This window comes from Pelodiscus sinensis, chromosome 1 (genome assembly GCF_049634645.1).
Source record: "Pelodiscus sinensis isolate JC-2024 chromosome 1, ASM4963464v1, whole genome shotgun sequence".
NCBI lineage: Eukaryota > Metazoa > Chordata > Testudines > Trionychidae > Pelodiscus > Pelodiscus sinensis.
The window spans coordinates 290,963,293-290,978,900 of NC_134711.1; the positions used below are offsets into that span (position 1 = coordinate 290,963,293).

The 15,608-nt window shown below is 41.6% G+C and overlaps 1 long non-coding RNA gene across 1 annotated transcript; it reads right to left on the reverse strand.

The window, feature by feature from the left end:
* Positions 1–2,653: 2,653 nt before the first annotated feature.
* LOC142826507 (uncharacterized) lies at positions 2,654–7,111 on the reverse strand. The gene is made up of 3 exons (XR_012900686.1): positions 6,984–7,111; positions 6,428–6,501; positions 2,654–2,732 (listed from the first exon to the last, which is right to left on the reverse strand). It is a non-coding gene; the product is annotated as an uncharacterized LOC142826507 (long non-coding RNA).
* Positions 7,112–15,608: the final 8,497 nt, after the last annotated feature.

Genomic DNA, 15,608 nt, shown 5'->3' on the forward strand with positions numbered 1-15,608 from the left:
AACCTGGGAGACCCAACTGCAAATCCCTTTGCCACATTAGGCAGAGGGGAAATCAAAGCCAGCTTTCCCCACATTCTGGGAAAATGCCTTTACTACTGGGCTAAACTTTATAAGGAGATCAGTGCCTCCCCTTCTGCTAGCTACTTTGTGACCCTAATCCTCCTCTGCTTTTGTTAAAATTCCCGAAGTTGAAAAAAAGATGTTGAGTTGGTCTTTGAAATTCGTCCCAACTTTTCAATTCATCAAAACATTTTAAAATTCTCATTTTTGGTCCAACCTAAACTGAGACATCGGTGAAGCAAAAGATCCATTATGCAGCCAGGTCTACTGGTAGGGACAGTTTGCAGAGTTGCATTCATTTTTGACTTTCAATACACCAGACCATAAATGGCTAGCAAACAGCCATTATGGCAGCACATACAGCGGAAAATGTTGTCTGTGTTGTATGTTAATGGAATCCGTTATCTTTAGCGGGGTTAATCCTGGTTTGTACCAAGAAAAATGATTTGGGAATCTGGACCTAGAATCTAGATAATTTAATTTATGCTACATGCTCTCCTCTTTATCAGGACACAGTTTCCTTACTATCCCTGTGCTTGTGGCAATGTTGATTAAGTTGGGCTGTCAAGGCTGGTAGTAAACAGAATTGTGATTCTCTAATGCCCAATAGTAAAACAGCTCTTTTGTGGATAAGAAAACTAGGTAAGAGGTATCAGGATGGAGTAATTTAAGTCCATGTTGACTCACAGGGTTAGTACCATACTACAACTCTTATACCCCAATACAGCTGCAGCAACAGCCATGCTTTAGACCAGGGATTGTAGTGAATGTTCCTATATTTATAGAAAAAAGAGAGGGAGGAGGGGAAGAGGACGCTCTTTGGGGACTGTAGTGTTCAGTAACCCGCCAGATAAGCCTGCCCTGTCAGATAGCAGCTCTTACCCAAATGCCAGGAGATAACAATGCTTACAAAACTTAGATGTGTGGAAGACTTTCACAGCTCACTTCAAATTCTCATGGGCAGAGGTCATTGGCCTCCTGGTTTGGCAGAAAGGGATAAAACTTCGTGCTTAGAACTGAGAAGCCAGTGGCCCTCTTTCCCCCGTCATCCTCTCTTCCTTCCATCCCTAACAACTGCCTCTCTCTGGAGAAGTCCAGGGACATCTCCAAGGCCCTCTGATGTAAGGAGAAAAGTTGTATTGGGATACCCTTGGAGGGAAGCTGCAGATAACAAAGGGCCAGTTTTGGGGATTCTTGGAGTTCACCCAAGTTCTGCAAACAACGTAAAATGAAACTAATAGGCAGAAGGTTTAAAACGAACAAAAGGAAGTTTTTCTTCACTCAGTGCACAGTCAACCTGTGGAACTCCTTGCCAGAGGGAGTGGTGAAGGCTAGAACTTTAACAGGGTTCAAAAAAAGAGCTAGATAGATTCATGGAGGTTAGGTACATCAATGGCCACGGTTTCCTTACTATCCCTGTGCTTGTTGCAATGTTGATTAAGCCACAAACAACATAACATAATCCTCACATAAGAATGGCCATACTGGGTCAGATCAAAGGTCCATCTAGCCTGTGTCCTGTCTGCCGACAGTGGCCAATACCAGATGCCCCAGAGGGAGGGATCACAACAGGTAATCCTAACATCATCCCTCCACTGTCTCCCACTTACAGAGAAACAGAGGCTAGGGACACCATTCCTTCCCATACTGACTAAAAGCCATTGATGTACCTAACCTCCATGAATCTATCAAGCTCTTTTTTGAACCCTGTTCAAGTTCTAGCCTTCACCACATCCTCTGGCAAGGAGTTCCACAGGTTGACTGTACGCTGAGGAAGAAAAACTTCCTTTTGTTTGTTTTAAACGTGCTTCCTATTAATTTCATTTGGTGACCCCAAACAAATAGCAAGGTTCAGTTTTGAAATCCCTTTGTAAACAGAATCCTGCAGATCTTTTCTTCCCCAGTGCAAAGGAAAAGCTCCACAGGTCTGACAGCTCCCTTGCTGGTCCCTAATACAGCTGCTTTGGGGAGTGACCAGTGCTCTTAGACAATCAACTCCCAAGGGCTGATAAATGTAGCCGTGTGCAGCAGGCGGCCACCAGACTTGCGGGGCTCCTACCTCCTTCAGTCAGGCACCAGTGTTTCATTTAAGCTGAACACTTGGGCAGCCAACCAGGAGAGATTCAAATGTCTCCCAGCTGATTAGCAGAGCACCCACAGCTGGCACATGTGGTGCGCATCTGCACATTGCCTTGGTGCACACAGCAAAATTTGTTTCACACATGGGTGGAAAAAATTAGAGGGAACATTGCCAGGCACTCTTGGAGGAGAAGGCTAGGCCATGGACCAAAGCTATCTGGACAAGGGGGGAGCGCTCACTACCTCCTCCTTCTGGGTGCCACACCTTGCACACTTCTCATGCTATGCAGCTCCGAGTAGGGTGTGGCATTCCTAAATCATGAGCCCAGCCAGAACTTCCTCTTAAATAGGGCTGCTCTACAGTGCATCCAGTAGAGGGCATTGTGTTACTGCTATGAGTTGGCCTCTTGGCCAGCCAGGGACAGTGTCAGCTTGAAGAGCACTGTGGAAACGGCCAGTGCTCAGTAAGCCAGCAATAAGATAATGAACAGGCCTTACCCAGCATTTTGCAGGCCTCTTGGATCAGCCTCAGAGTAATAACATCATCATACACCATGTAAGTCATAAAGGTGTCTTGGACCCCTGCCTGTGTTCTGAAAAATACAGAGAATTAAGATTTATGATGATACAGAAGGGAAACCACTCAGACTGGTCACTGCCTGAAACCAATCCATACATCAACCGAGCTGAGTACAGTGAAACTAAACCAAAGTTACTTAGCAGGTTCCAACATATTCAAAATCACCATATGGTTATGTGAGCAAGTCCCCAAGAAGAAACTGCAGCAGCAAAGCAGAAAGTCACTGAGTGCTCCCAATTGTACCTTGGCATGTGAGCCTAGAATTTCTTGGAGCAGAGTATGAAGGGGAACAGAGGAACCTGAATGCAAGGGAAGCGTTTCTCTATGCTGGCCTTAATAAGTATGGTTTTTAAAACTTAAAAGCAGATGGGAGACGGTAGTCACGTGGTCAGTAAGGAAGGAAAATGTATTAATGTATTAATGCTTAATATTTTAGTGAAGGGACTTCACATCAGTTCATTCTAGACCCTCTCCTCGCCAATGCAGAACTAGATGTTTGTTCTCCAGTGAGGGAGAAAGAGAAGGAGCTGGCAATCACTGGCTGCTCTGGTTACGAAAAAAATGCAAAAACCAACACACAATTACTATGTTCAAAACATGTTTGTAGCTGGCATGATTAATTATCACAGTAGCAGCTAGTGGCCCTGATAAGATCAGGGCCCCATTGTTCCAGGCTCTGTATAAGCACATTGTAAGAGAGAGTTCCTGGCCTGAAAACCTTGCAGCCTAAATAGACAAAGAAGATCCATTGTACTGCTTAAGAACACGCTTTTCAGAAATTCAACACTTTGAGTGCCCAATTTTAAGACACTTTAAAGAGGGTCTGATTTTCAGGAATCTTGAGTTGATCTAAGTGACTTGATTACGGTCACATAAGACCCCTCTGGTAGAGGTGAAATTTGAACCTATGCCTTCTCAGTCTTAGCCTGTTGTCTCATCATACAACAAGCCTTTCTCTCTTAGGGGAAACCTTAAAAAACAACAAATAGACTAGTAGCACTTTAAAGACTAAGAAAACATGTAGATGATAAAATGAGCTTTCATGGGCACTGCCCACTTCATCAGATGACAGGAGTGTTAGAAGTCCAGATCCAAGAATAAATAAGGGGAGGGGGCTTTATGAAGTGATGCTGTGCCCATGAAAGCTCATGATGCCATCTATATGTTTTCTTAGTCTTTAAAGTGCTACTAGTCTATTTGTTGTTTTTTAAGTTTTTCCTATTACAGACTAACTCGGCTACCCCTCTGAATTCCTTAGGGAAAGCACCCTGTGAAAATAGGACCTAGCATCACTCTCTGCTGTGACACTGCCCATGGCAATATGCACGAGGAGTACCTTTCTCAGCCCTGATGAGCTCTCTGTATCACGGAAGCTTGTCTCTGTGGGTGCGTCTACACTTCAGGGCTTAACTCGAAATAAGCTACGCAAATTGAGCTTCGTCAATTGCATATCTTATTTCAAAATAGCTTATTTCGAAATAGGGAGCATCTACACAGCACTTATTTTGAAATAGAGATCTCTTCCTCTGACTTCCCTTATTCCTTGTACAATGAAGGTTACAGTAGTTGGAGTAAGAAGTCCTCCAGCTTGATAGTATTTTGACGGTATTTCAAAGTAACTGCCTGCTGCGTAGTCACGGACTAAGTTACTTCAGAATAGTGCTAGTTATTTTGAAATAGTGTTGCAGTGTAGACGCACCCTGTCTCCCCAATGGAAATGGGTCAATAAAAGATATTGCCTCGCCCACCTTGTGTCTCTAGTCATTGTATCAAGCAGATTTGTGTGACATGCACAATGCATTCAATATTCTTCCCAGTCCAGCCACCAAGAGCTGGTTTAATTTTCATTTCTGATTTTTACTGTCAGTTTTGTGCTCAGCTCTATGCAAAAATAGAGAAAGATTAATCCCTGTCCTAATGATCTTTTCCAGTTCTTTATTTGGGATCACAGATTAGTGTTTGTGCTAGTTCTTCCCCCTTTCTGCTCAGTGCTAGCATGTCTCTTATCCTTTATTCTGTGGACTGCTTTACAGTAATCCACTGTACTGGAAGATATCTAGGGAATTGTATCACTTTACAGAATTCATTAACATTAGTGTATAGGAGTCCTGTATGGCAAACATTTACAGCAAAACCATTTTAGTAGCTAATAGTGGAAAATCGGAGACCAGCCCAAATAACTTGGATATTTCTGGCAGGCCTTCAGGCACAATGCAAGTAAATTCTGAATGATAAAACTATTATCAGCTCAGTCATAAGAGGAGTTGCCAGATCTAAACAAATGACGTATGTGAGACCCAACATAAGTACATGTGTGTGTGTGCTGAAGAGTGCCAAAAATGTCTACAAATGTCATGTTAAGTTCTGCTTTCATAGAGCAAACATCAGAGGCCAAGAAGTTGATGCTAGGATCTTTTGTGCAAATTGTGATAATTCAAACTTGCTTCAAGAGCTCTGTCTATGTTTCAGATTAACTTCTGCTCCTAGTGACACCAGTGTAAATAACTGCAGACCTACTCCCATCTAACTGAGTTAATTTGGCTGCATGTTTCATTTAATATATCAGCACTTCAGGGTGATGTGAAAGGTTTTTTTCAAGGGAACAGCAGTGCACGCGTAAACAGCCACCTGGTCTATTACTTCAGAAACTACATGTGCAAGAATTCACTATTAGTTTTCCACAAATATAGGCATCTCTATGGTGCTCATTTCTGTGATGTTTTATAATTTAATACTCATAATGAACAAGACCACTTCCAAAGACAAGATAATGGACACTCTTAATAATATGCTGCCAACCTTGTGAGTGATTCTTCCTTATTATATGCTTATTTTTTGTGATCTGTTAGCACAACCATCCCTCCTAGCTATGAAATCAGGCTGTAGGCAGGTAACCTGCATGAGATTTCCCTTCTGGCTTCTTTCCCATTCATTCCATTGGGGAAGACATGTTCACCACTCCTTAGTCACAAATATGCCAGGATCTGCTTAGACCTTGGGAGACCCAGCACAGGACCAATGGCATGGAGTCCCTATGTCTCTTCATTGGCTCCAAGAGGACCTGGCTCCCCACTCCCTACCCTATGGCCTCACAACTCCAGTGCTGCAAGGATTTCTCCAGTCCACCACTGCCTCTGGCACTCCTCCTCCACATGAAAGAGCAAAGATTGTGGAAAGTCAGTAAAATGATCTGAAAAGTGGCTCACCAGAAGCTATTTATGGTTGTCTAATCCAATAGGTAAAGAATCAAGTCTCTCACTTCCATTGAATTTATGTGCTACCTGGGTTTTATATTATGCCATAAATAACACTATTTGTTATTTGTGTTATACATGTTAAACAGGAAATACCAGTGGGAGAAGGTTAAGGTGGCAAAAGGTACGGGCATTTTGCATCTCAGGGACAAATCACTCTCCGGTATGAATCCACTTGCGTTAGTAAATAACATTTTGGCCAAATTTGCCTCTCATAGCTCTGTTATGATTTATGCTGACCACCACTCCCTCAGCTGCACTGGGGATGTAACTCAGCCCAGAGTTTGGCACACTCAGCTCATAATTAATTGTAGCAGTGAAACAGAGAGCTGTGTGGGCCTGAACTGTATTTAAAATGTTCAACTGAATACAGTCAAATTTTAATCCTCTTTGACTCCCTTGATGGAAGTCCCAAGTCACTAGGGTTGCTCTTTTTAAAGGATCAAATACTTACTTGAGTTTTTCCCATGTCTCGTCACCAAATTTCTCTATAACTAGAGATTTCAGGCAGGTGTTGATAAATCCATACTATGGGAGAAAAGACATTAGCATTATGCTTAATGGAATATGGAAAAGAGACCTTAATGGGCTGGTTAAGTAAATTAAATGATAACCCCTTTGGGGAAACAATTATGATTTTTTCCCATTTCTTTTAGTTTGTTTATTTAATAGCACTACTCATTTCTGCCTTCATGCAAAACTCCCCAAGACTTGTTCTCTACACATCAGTAGTTCTGGTCTCCATAGAGAAAACATATTACAGTAACTAAATGTTAAAGCCAGAATGCAATTAAGGATGATTATAGAAAGTTGTTTTCAGTCACTCTGAGTTCTTTTGGATCACGCAGTACTGTTATGGTTAAAAGCTAAACAGATGAAAGCAGGAAATTAATGGCACTTATGTCAGCCTGAAGACTGACAGAGTAAAACACAGCATCATTAGTGTTTAAATCAGATTTGAAAAACTGGGTATTGACCATAAAAAGAGAGTAATGCTGAAAGACGCTTACCATCGTGCTGCTGTCTGTTCGCTGGTTGTGCAGGGCAGGTGTTGTAGGTTGTGCCGGAGTAAGTAAGCTGCTCATGCTTGTTGGTGTTTCATCACACCCGCAGTGAGAGTCTGTTTTTGAACACATCAGCTTTGACTGTCTAGAGCGCATCATACACAAAGCAGAAAGATCCCCAGAGAAATCAGAAAGCAGTCACTTGCCCAGCCATGACTCCTCTCCAAGCAAAGCTCAGCATTACAGTGCAGAGAGTCCAATGTTGTGATAATCACAGGAAAAGTGGATTTTAGGCTGAGGTGGAAATGAGTGTTTTAATGTAAAATCCTGAGATGGTTCAGCTGGCTCAGCCTCTCTTACAATGCCATTGAACTATAGATTTGGGGAGTTTGTGCATCACTTGTTTAAGCCCTGTCCATATAGGGATCAGTGCTATCTATTTGCATCTGTCATAGGTGCCTCAGAAATACCTGTCCCCATGGTATCCAAGTGCCATACAATGACCGAAGATAGCAGTGAGTGTGAATCTGTAAAGGACAGTATTTTCAGTCTCCCCTTACTCAAGGTCTCCATGTGGGGTCTGTTTGTTCCTTTGACTCTGTCTAGTCTCCCTATATCAATGGAATGACTTCAGCCTTACACAGGCATAACAGAGATCAGACCCCTTAACTCATACTTGGATGTGTAATAACAAATGGGAAATCTTAGCACGAGAAAAGAGATGAGTGGTGAGATCTTATCACAAGAAAATGTCCATTGAAAATGCCAGGCTGCCTTGTAAATGCAGCCCCTGTCAGATAATAGTTGATAAATGATGATCAGAGGCAGCCAGAGGTACTTTTGAGAATGTCATAGCTGCAGCATTTCTAATGTTGCTGTATTATTCCAAGAAGTATTGCTTATCCTGAGGTGTCCCTATCATTTAGCAGCATCAGTAAGAAATAGCTGCCCTCCTGGAATGAGATGATAGCAAGAACCTTGGTCAAAGGGAGTAGAAATCTTACAAAGCGGGAGGATAGGCTGTTGTTAGAGTCTTGACAATTGTAGCTATAGCCTGAATCAAACCTGTTGCTAGTGAGTGTAATCCGATGGATATAAATGTTTCTGAATTAAGGACACTAAAAAAGAGTAGTGTGTATGTACCTACACTAGATTTGGCCTTAAAGGTCAGCTTTTCAAAAGTATCTACATAACTAAAGCTGAAGATAGAAACCTAACCTGTTTTTTCACTTTTAGAAAATCCCACTGATCACCTTAATATCTTTAAAAATCTGGCCCAAAATGTCCAATTTCAATGCACTGAATGGCTGAAACTGCAAGCTAACTTCTGCTCTTGCTGGATGTTCTTTTGTTCTATTCCCCTGGCACCATTAAATTACTCCAGATTCAGTCCACTGGAGTGGAGGACAAAAACTGCCTCTGTGTCTTTGAAACTATATTTAAAGTGAAGCATCAGTGAGATATTTAGACTGATCTGCACATTTTTACTGTGCTTTAATGTGGTGGATCAGTGTAAATACCTAACTAGAGGCTTAAGCTGCAGCTGACTTGTAAATAAAACAGGATATTTTATTAGCCATCAATCCCTTTCTCCTTTTGTCATTCCCTATGGCACATGATTTACAGACATTGGGTCTCCTTTTTAAAAAAATGTATTGTAACAAGGACATAATTCTTCATACATTAAATTAGATGGAAGTGCAGACTGAAAGCCTGAATTTGAACAACCCTGAAAGTTTTGGGAAGTTTGGATCCTGATCTGATCAGGCCTTCCCCTTATCAAAATAACTGTCTAAGTTAAAACTATGGATCTGGACTTTGGGGGCCTGCAGTCACAGAGCTGAACCCTGTGGCTGAGGCTCATCTCAACTCTCAGGGTTTAAAATCTTGGTTCTCTATTTTTAATCCAAATTTCTCTTCCCCGCAAACACAAAAGCGCTTTTTAAAAATGCATTGACTATGTCCAATGTGTTTCCCAGGCAAAGTGAAAGGTGAGGTACATGTCAGCAGCTCACACAATATTTGCTGATATTTCCAGTTTTTCCTGTGGTGTCGCAGTTGTTCATTTCAAATGGAAATCTCCAGGAAGAATGAGGAAACTCACTTAAAGAACTAAAGCAAATTGGAAATGGACAGAAACATGTTTCTGAATTAAGGACAATAAAAATGAGTAGTGTGTATGCATAAATGCAAACACACACATGTCTGTTGATCAAGTAGTACAAAATACTTCAATTTCCCTTTTCATTCTTTTATTTTGCTGATCACAGGAATCTGATGACTGAGGAATTGCTAGGAATGAAGTGCCACCATGTGGCCAAGGGACAGTTTGAGCTGCATTTCTGGAAATCTGCAAGAGCTGCTATGAGATCATGTCTAGCGGGTGCTATCAGCATGCATTTCATTCTATCTGTCCTGGCTATATGGTGAGTCACTTATTTCAGTAAGCACTGGCTTTTAGTAAGGTGGTCAGGCTCACTTTAAAGAAAACAGTACAGTTTGAAAACGTTGATTACATAGACTCTCTTTGGCTTTAAGGGATCTCTAGTGTGTCCTTTTGTCCTGTATCTGGTTCTAATAACTATTCCTGAGTCACCCCTAAAGGCTGATTCTCAATACTAGGCTTGAAACATGCCACATTTTTATGATAAAAGTCATGATAAATTGTAGTTACTGTATTTAAATGAGGGATGTAAAATCCCACGTAATTGGTTAACTGGTTAAACATGTGTAAGCGGTTAACCAACCAAAGGGAGGGTTGAACATGGGGGCTGCTCCAGCCCCATTGAGCTGAAGCGGCCCTCTCCACTGGCCACATTGAGCTAGGGCAGCCCCTGCTGTGGACAACGGCTGCTCCAGCCAGCCAGTGGGAGCAGCCCCTGCCTACATGGGCGCCACGGGGTAGGAGCAGCTCCCTGCCTGCAGCCGGCAGAGTGCTTCTCCAGCCTCTTCCAGTTAATTGACTAACTGGTTAACCATTCGCATTCAAACTGAATACAGTGAAAGAGTATAAGATGGAGTGACCTTTTAATAAATTACAAATGAGTTTTCCCACCACAAAAGAAACCAGTGGTGGTAATAGACCTTCTCTGCTGTGTAAGGCCAGTCTGCAAGAATCAAACAATGCCCGTAGTATCCTCTGTGCTGCCCACTGCTCTAGCAGATGCTGTTCATATTACACTCAGTACAAATCTGGATCTATCCCTCTCACTTTAGTCCACATCTTGAGAGCTTGTAAACTGTGGAAATACATATCCATGAAGCAAGGAATTCACAACAGAGCTTGTAAGCTGGATACATTGATTAGTGAGCAATTTTATGTATGGAGTCCATGTTCTCCCCTGTCTTTCTCTTGCATTAACACACAAACACGCCTCCCCTAGGAAATGAAAGGAAAAGAAACCAACCTTAAGGGTCCAGAATCACGTGCCACAAAGGAAATCCCTAAAGTGAAAGTTACTCTGGCAACTAACTCAGTGACACTGCAAATATGAAGTATTTTTCATTCCTCTTTCTCTTGTTACACATAAAGGTTTGTCCCTCACTCTTCCTTACTAACATATCCTTAAAAAGAGGCTGCACTGGTGCAAATGCATTAATGTTACTGGGGGAAAAAATTTCACTCCTGAACTGTGGGCATTTCCTGATATCTGAGTTTTTTTTACTTCTCAAGCCTTATGGTGCCATCTTCTTGCTTTCTCACTCCTTCTGCCAACTCCTTCATCTCTCTTATTGCTATAGAGCAAGCTCTGAAGTAGTGGCATTGAAAGTGCCCTGTGCCCTGGCTCTGTGGGGCACAGTCACTGAACGTTAAGTAGTGTCCTGACTTACACAGAGGTGCTGAGTAGAGCTGGACAAACAGCTGATTCTTTTATCGTATTGGATGTCAGTTCCAAAAACTCTGGGAGAAAAATCTGTTTGTCATGAACTGTAACTGATTGTCTCATTTCATGGGGGGCTCTCTTTAAAATAAAAGTACAAGAAACAAAGGGGTAGAGTCACAAGACGGCTGGAGGGGATGGTGCCAACCATACATCTCTTAGCACACTCACCCACGACCACGTTCCCCCTCGACTTGATGTGAAGCAAAGATTTGAACTGACGTATCCTTCGTTGTGGGTAAGAATCCTACCCTCTCCTGTTGAAGCTGTTCCATTGTGTATCAAATAAAGTCATCATTTAGAAAATGATACAGTTAAATTAATGTACCCCCCCTTTGACAGAGTGGTTATGCTATTATAAAACATATATATCTTATTCCTAAGAAACTTATAAAGTTGCTAAGCCAATAAACTAATAATATTTCCTTGTACTATGCTAGGACTTCTCCTAGAAGTGCCTTAACTATGGCTATGCTGACACCTTCTGTCTTAACTATAACTGTACACCACTGAAAATTTTCAAATTGGAGTGGACATCTTGTCCAGCTGCCAACTTTCCATTGCACACCCACCAACTGAACAACTTCTGCTTCTGCCAATGATTTATGCAGAATGATGATATAAACAAAGTGGCTTTCAGTCCCACAGGCTTGATTTCTTCAGAAGACTTCTTCCCTCTGAAATTACTTGATTTGTTATTGTGTAATTTCTTTCATTTCATACAAGCATCCAAGTGAAAGAAATTAATAAGAGCCATCTACACTGCTCTTTTTTGCACAAAAGCCTCTTACAGAAAAAATGGCTGCTCATTAATTATGCAAATGAAGCGCAGCGATATTCCATGCTGAGCTTCATTTCCGTAAGTTTTTCCACAAGAAGGCAACAGTGAAGATGTAGCCAAAGTGTCCAGCTGGTCTGGTTTTGCCCACCCATGTACATCTTTGAAATAAAAGCAAAATGACCAATCACTCTGGTGTTTCATGTGAGTAAAATCTCTGAACTTGCCACCAATAGAGAGGGGTAGACATTGCTTAAAAGCCTTTTTTATAACCCATGTTAACAATGTGTGTGTTTCTCATTATATACTTTAATTATTCTTCAGCAAGACTATGGGTTGGATTTTCCCTCATGATCTGCTTCCTAAACACACATGAGCAGCTTATCAGGGTCAGAAAACTAGTGGAAATGGCCCCAAGGCGGTTCCTGGGATGGCACAGAGCTGCCAAAGCTCTGTGCTATGACACCTCCTCCCTCTCCCCTCACACAGACCCACAGCATAAGGGCTATACCTAAGAAGGGAGGCTATGTGGCAGAAGTATCCTGTGCTCCGGTTCTTCCTGGGTGCTGAATGGTCCCCAGGAAACAATTACAGCTGAGCAGCTCTGAAGCTGTTTCGCCCTTCTCTGAAGAGTGAGCAGGACCAGAATATAGGAGGTGCCAAGATGGTGGTGCAGATAATCTGATTGTAGAGGGCAACACTGGCTTGAGCGATTCTGAGTTAGTTTGGTTTTAACCAGCAGCTCCCAACCTTTTTCAGATGGGGACCCATTTTAACAATTCAGGAAGACTTGGTGACCCAGGACAATTCAAAAAATGTGTGAATGGCTCCTTAAAAGCCACCTGGGGAGACACCTGGCGACCCTTTTGAAATGTAATGGCCACCGATATTTGAGTCCCGACCCATAGATTGGGAAACCCTGGTTTAAACGGAATGGAAGGGTAAACAAAAAAAAGATGTGCAGCAAGGGTCCTTGATTTCAAAAGGACAAACTTTAAAATAATGAAGTGAATTAGTTAGGAACATGGACTGGACTGAAAAACTAATGCAGAGGAGATTTAGAATTACTTTATGTCAAAGCTGCAGAAACTAGCTACGCTCCAAGTGAGGGAAAACATTTTTACAGAAACATTACAGAACAAACTGGATGACAGAGCATCTCAGATAATTCATTAAGGGAAACCAGAAACCTAAAAAATTGGAAGGGATGGATCAGAAAGAACAACTAGTTCTTGGAGGTCAAGAAGTATAGTGAGAAAGGTAAGAACTTCCAAAACCCAAGCAGAGTTGGACCTTGTAAAGGAAATTAAAACCAATATAAAAATTTTAAAAGACAAGGAGAGAAGAAGTGGGGCTACTGAATGTTGAGGCTGGGCTGGGGGTCAAAGATAATCTAGGCAGGCACAGCCCAACCTAAGTGAATACTTTGGCTCAGTTTTTTAATGAGGGTAATGAGGAGTTTGGAGGCAGACAGGGTGGCTAACAGGAACAAGGATATGGAAGTAAAAATTACCACATCCCAGGCTGAAGCCAAATGCAAATGGCTTAATGGAACTAAACTGAGGATTCTGGATAGAATCCATCCAAGAATATTAAACGGACTGGCACATGAAATTGAAAGCCCAATAGCAAGCATTTTTAATGACTCCATAAACTCAGAGGTCACACCCTATAATTGGAGAATTGCAAATCTAGTATCTATAGCTAAAAGAGGGGGGAAAGCAATCTAGGAAACTACAAACCTGTTAGCTGTTTGAGAACAAATTTTGAAAGACAAAGCAATTAAAGACAGAAAGGTTAACAGTAACTGGAATAAAATACAACATGGTTTTACACCAGATGAATATTGCTAGACCAACCTGATCTCTTTCTTTGAGAAGTTAAGTGATTTTCTAGACAAAGGAAATGCAGCATATTTAATCTGCCTAGATTTCAGTCAAGCATCCAATACAGTTTCACATGGGAAATTATCAGTGAAAATGTAGGTAGATGGAGATTAACATGAGACCTGTAAGGTGGATAAAAGAGACACTGCAGCGGGTCATGCTGAAAGCTGAACTGTCAGGCTGCAGGAAGATTACTAATGAAGTTCCTTGAGGATCCATCCTTGGTCCAAAAAAATAGGAATGTGCTAATAGTATTTACAGATTAATGCAAAATTGGGTGACATTGCCAAAATGGAGGATGACTGGAATATCATACAGGAAGATGTGCATTACCTTTAACACTGGAGTAAAAGCAATGGAATGAATTTTAATAGTGCAAAGAACAAGGACAAGCATGTAGGAACTCACAACTAAAATTTTTGCTCTTAGTGCAGCTTAGATAAAAGGATGTGAGTTGGCTGCTATATAGGTAGGGGTTGGAGTTGGGATCCAGAGCAGAGGGTGGGCTTGGGTTTCCCCTCCCAGCCACTGAACTGCCGTGGCCCACCTGGAGAGCTGGGGCCAGAAAGGCCTTGAGAGGGTGAAGATGTTGCCTCCATGGAGAAAGCCCTGAGGCACTACTGGATACCAGAACATGGATAACTCGAGAGAGATGTTACAGAGGGCACTGAGGGAGGCTCCTTTTGGACCTGAGTTCTGGAAGAGGTTTGCTTAGCTCTCATCTCACAGATAGATTGTGTGTGACTTGGCCAAAGAGCTGGGTCAGTGAAGACCCACCACAAACTGAAAGAATGCAGGCACATGCACTTGGCTGGGGGGTGTTCACAAGAGGAGAGTGTACCCCCATTGCAGACACAGTTAAAATGATATATTTCATATCTGATAAGTCATGCACCAAGATCAGTACTGACTGAAGGCCAGTAAAGAAAAAAAAAGACTCTCTCAAATATGCTTTTCTTTCAGATTCTGAAGAAAGTCAACATTAATCAGGATAAGGTTCAGACAAAACTGGGACATGCAATGCCTGGTCCAAACAGCCAGTGCAACATGGTGATAATGCTTCAGTGTATTCCATGAGATTTTACTTTGCTATTCATTAGAGCAGTGTTTCTTAAACTTTTTAAGACTGAGGAACACCAACCAATATTTTTTTTTTTTAATGAGGAACAGCAAGGATTTTTGGTTGAGCAAAGAAAAAAGGGTGGTGGTGGTCGGGGGAATGTTATTGAGGAAAAAAAAAGGGGAAAAGTTATTGAGCATAAAAAAAAAAGTTGCCTGCCTCTTTAAGGGCAGTAATTTTGAATTCTGTTGTTCTCCATGGCACACCTCCGACTGCCTCGCAGAACACACTGCATTAGAGCTGTAAGCATATATATATCACAAAAATTCCAAATGCTTTATTTACCGTTACTAAAGTAAAGGTATCTTCTTAGGAGCACCTCTATAATGTGTTGGTTTTTTTTTTTTTTAGTGGTTACTGGAGATCTTAGTGAACGCTGATATTTGGGTAATGGCTGTAGCCTAGTGATGATGTGCGAAGATTTATGTTTGTAATTTAACCACAGATTAGAGAGCCGTCTGTATCCAGTTTGTTCACAAATGCTGCTGTTCAAAGATACTATACACCTATAAGAGTAAGTGTAAATGTTTTAAAATCTTATTTTCTATGTAAGACTACGATATTCTAATAAATAGTTGAAGAATTTTTATTTTACTTTATTTGTAACCTTTGAAGAGATCTGCACAAATCTTGACCTGCAAGGAGCCCTTTATGCTGTCTCCAGCAACAAAACAGTTTCCATCAGACAGCAGAGTACAGGATCTGTTTGACTTTTTTAGCACACAATGGGAGAATTATCTCACAACAAAATCTGCTCATGCTAATGCTCTGATTGCTGCTATTTCTAAAGCTCTAAAGATTGCTTTCTGAACAGCCCCCCCTCGGTGCCACTGTATGCTCTCAGGTTGTGGGACTGATGATGGCACACACTAAATTCTCCGAGGCAAAGATGAGGAAAGTCTATTTTGCTGTCCTGAAATTGGAACTCCTGTTGCAAAAATTCACCAAACATGACTAGAACTGCTT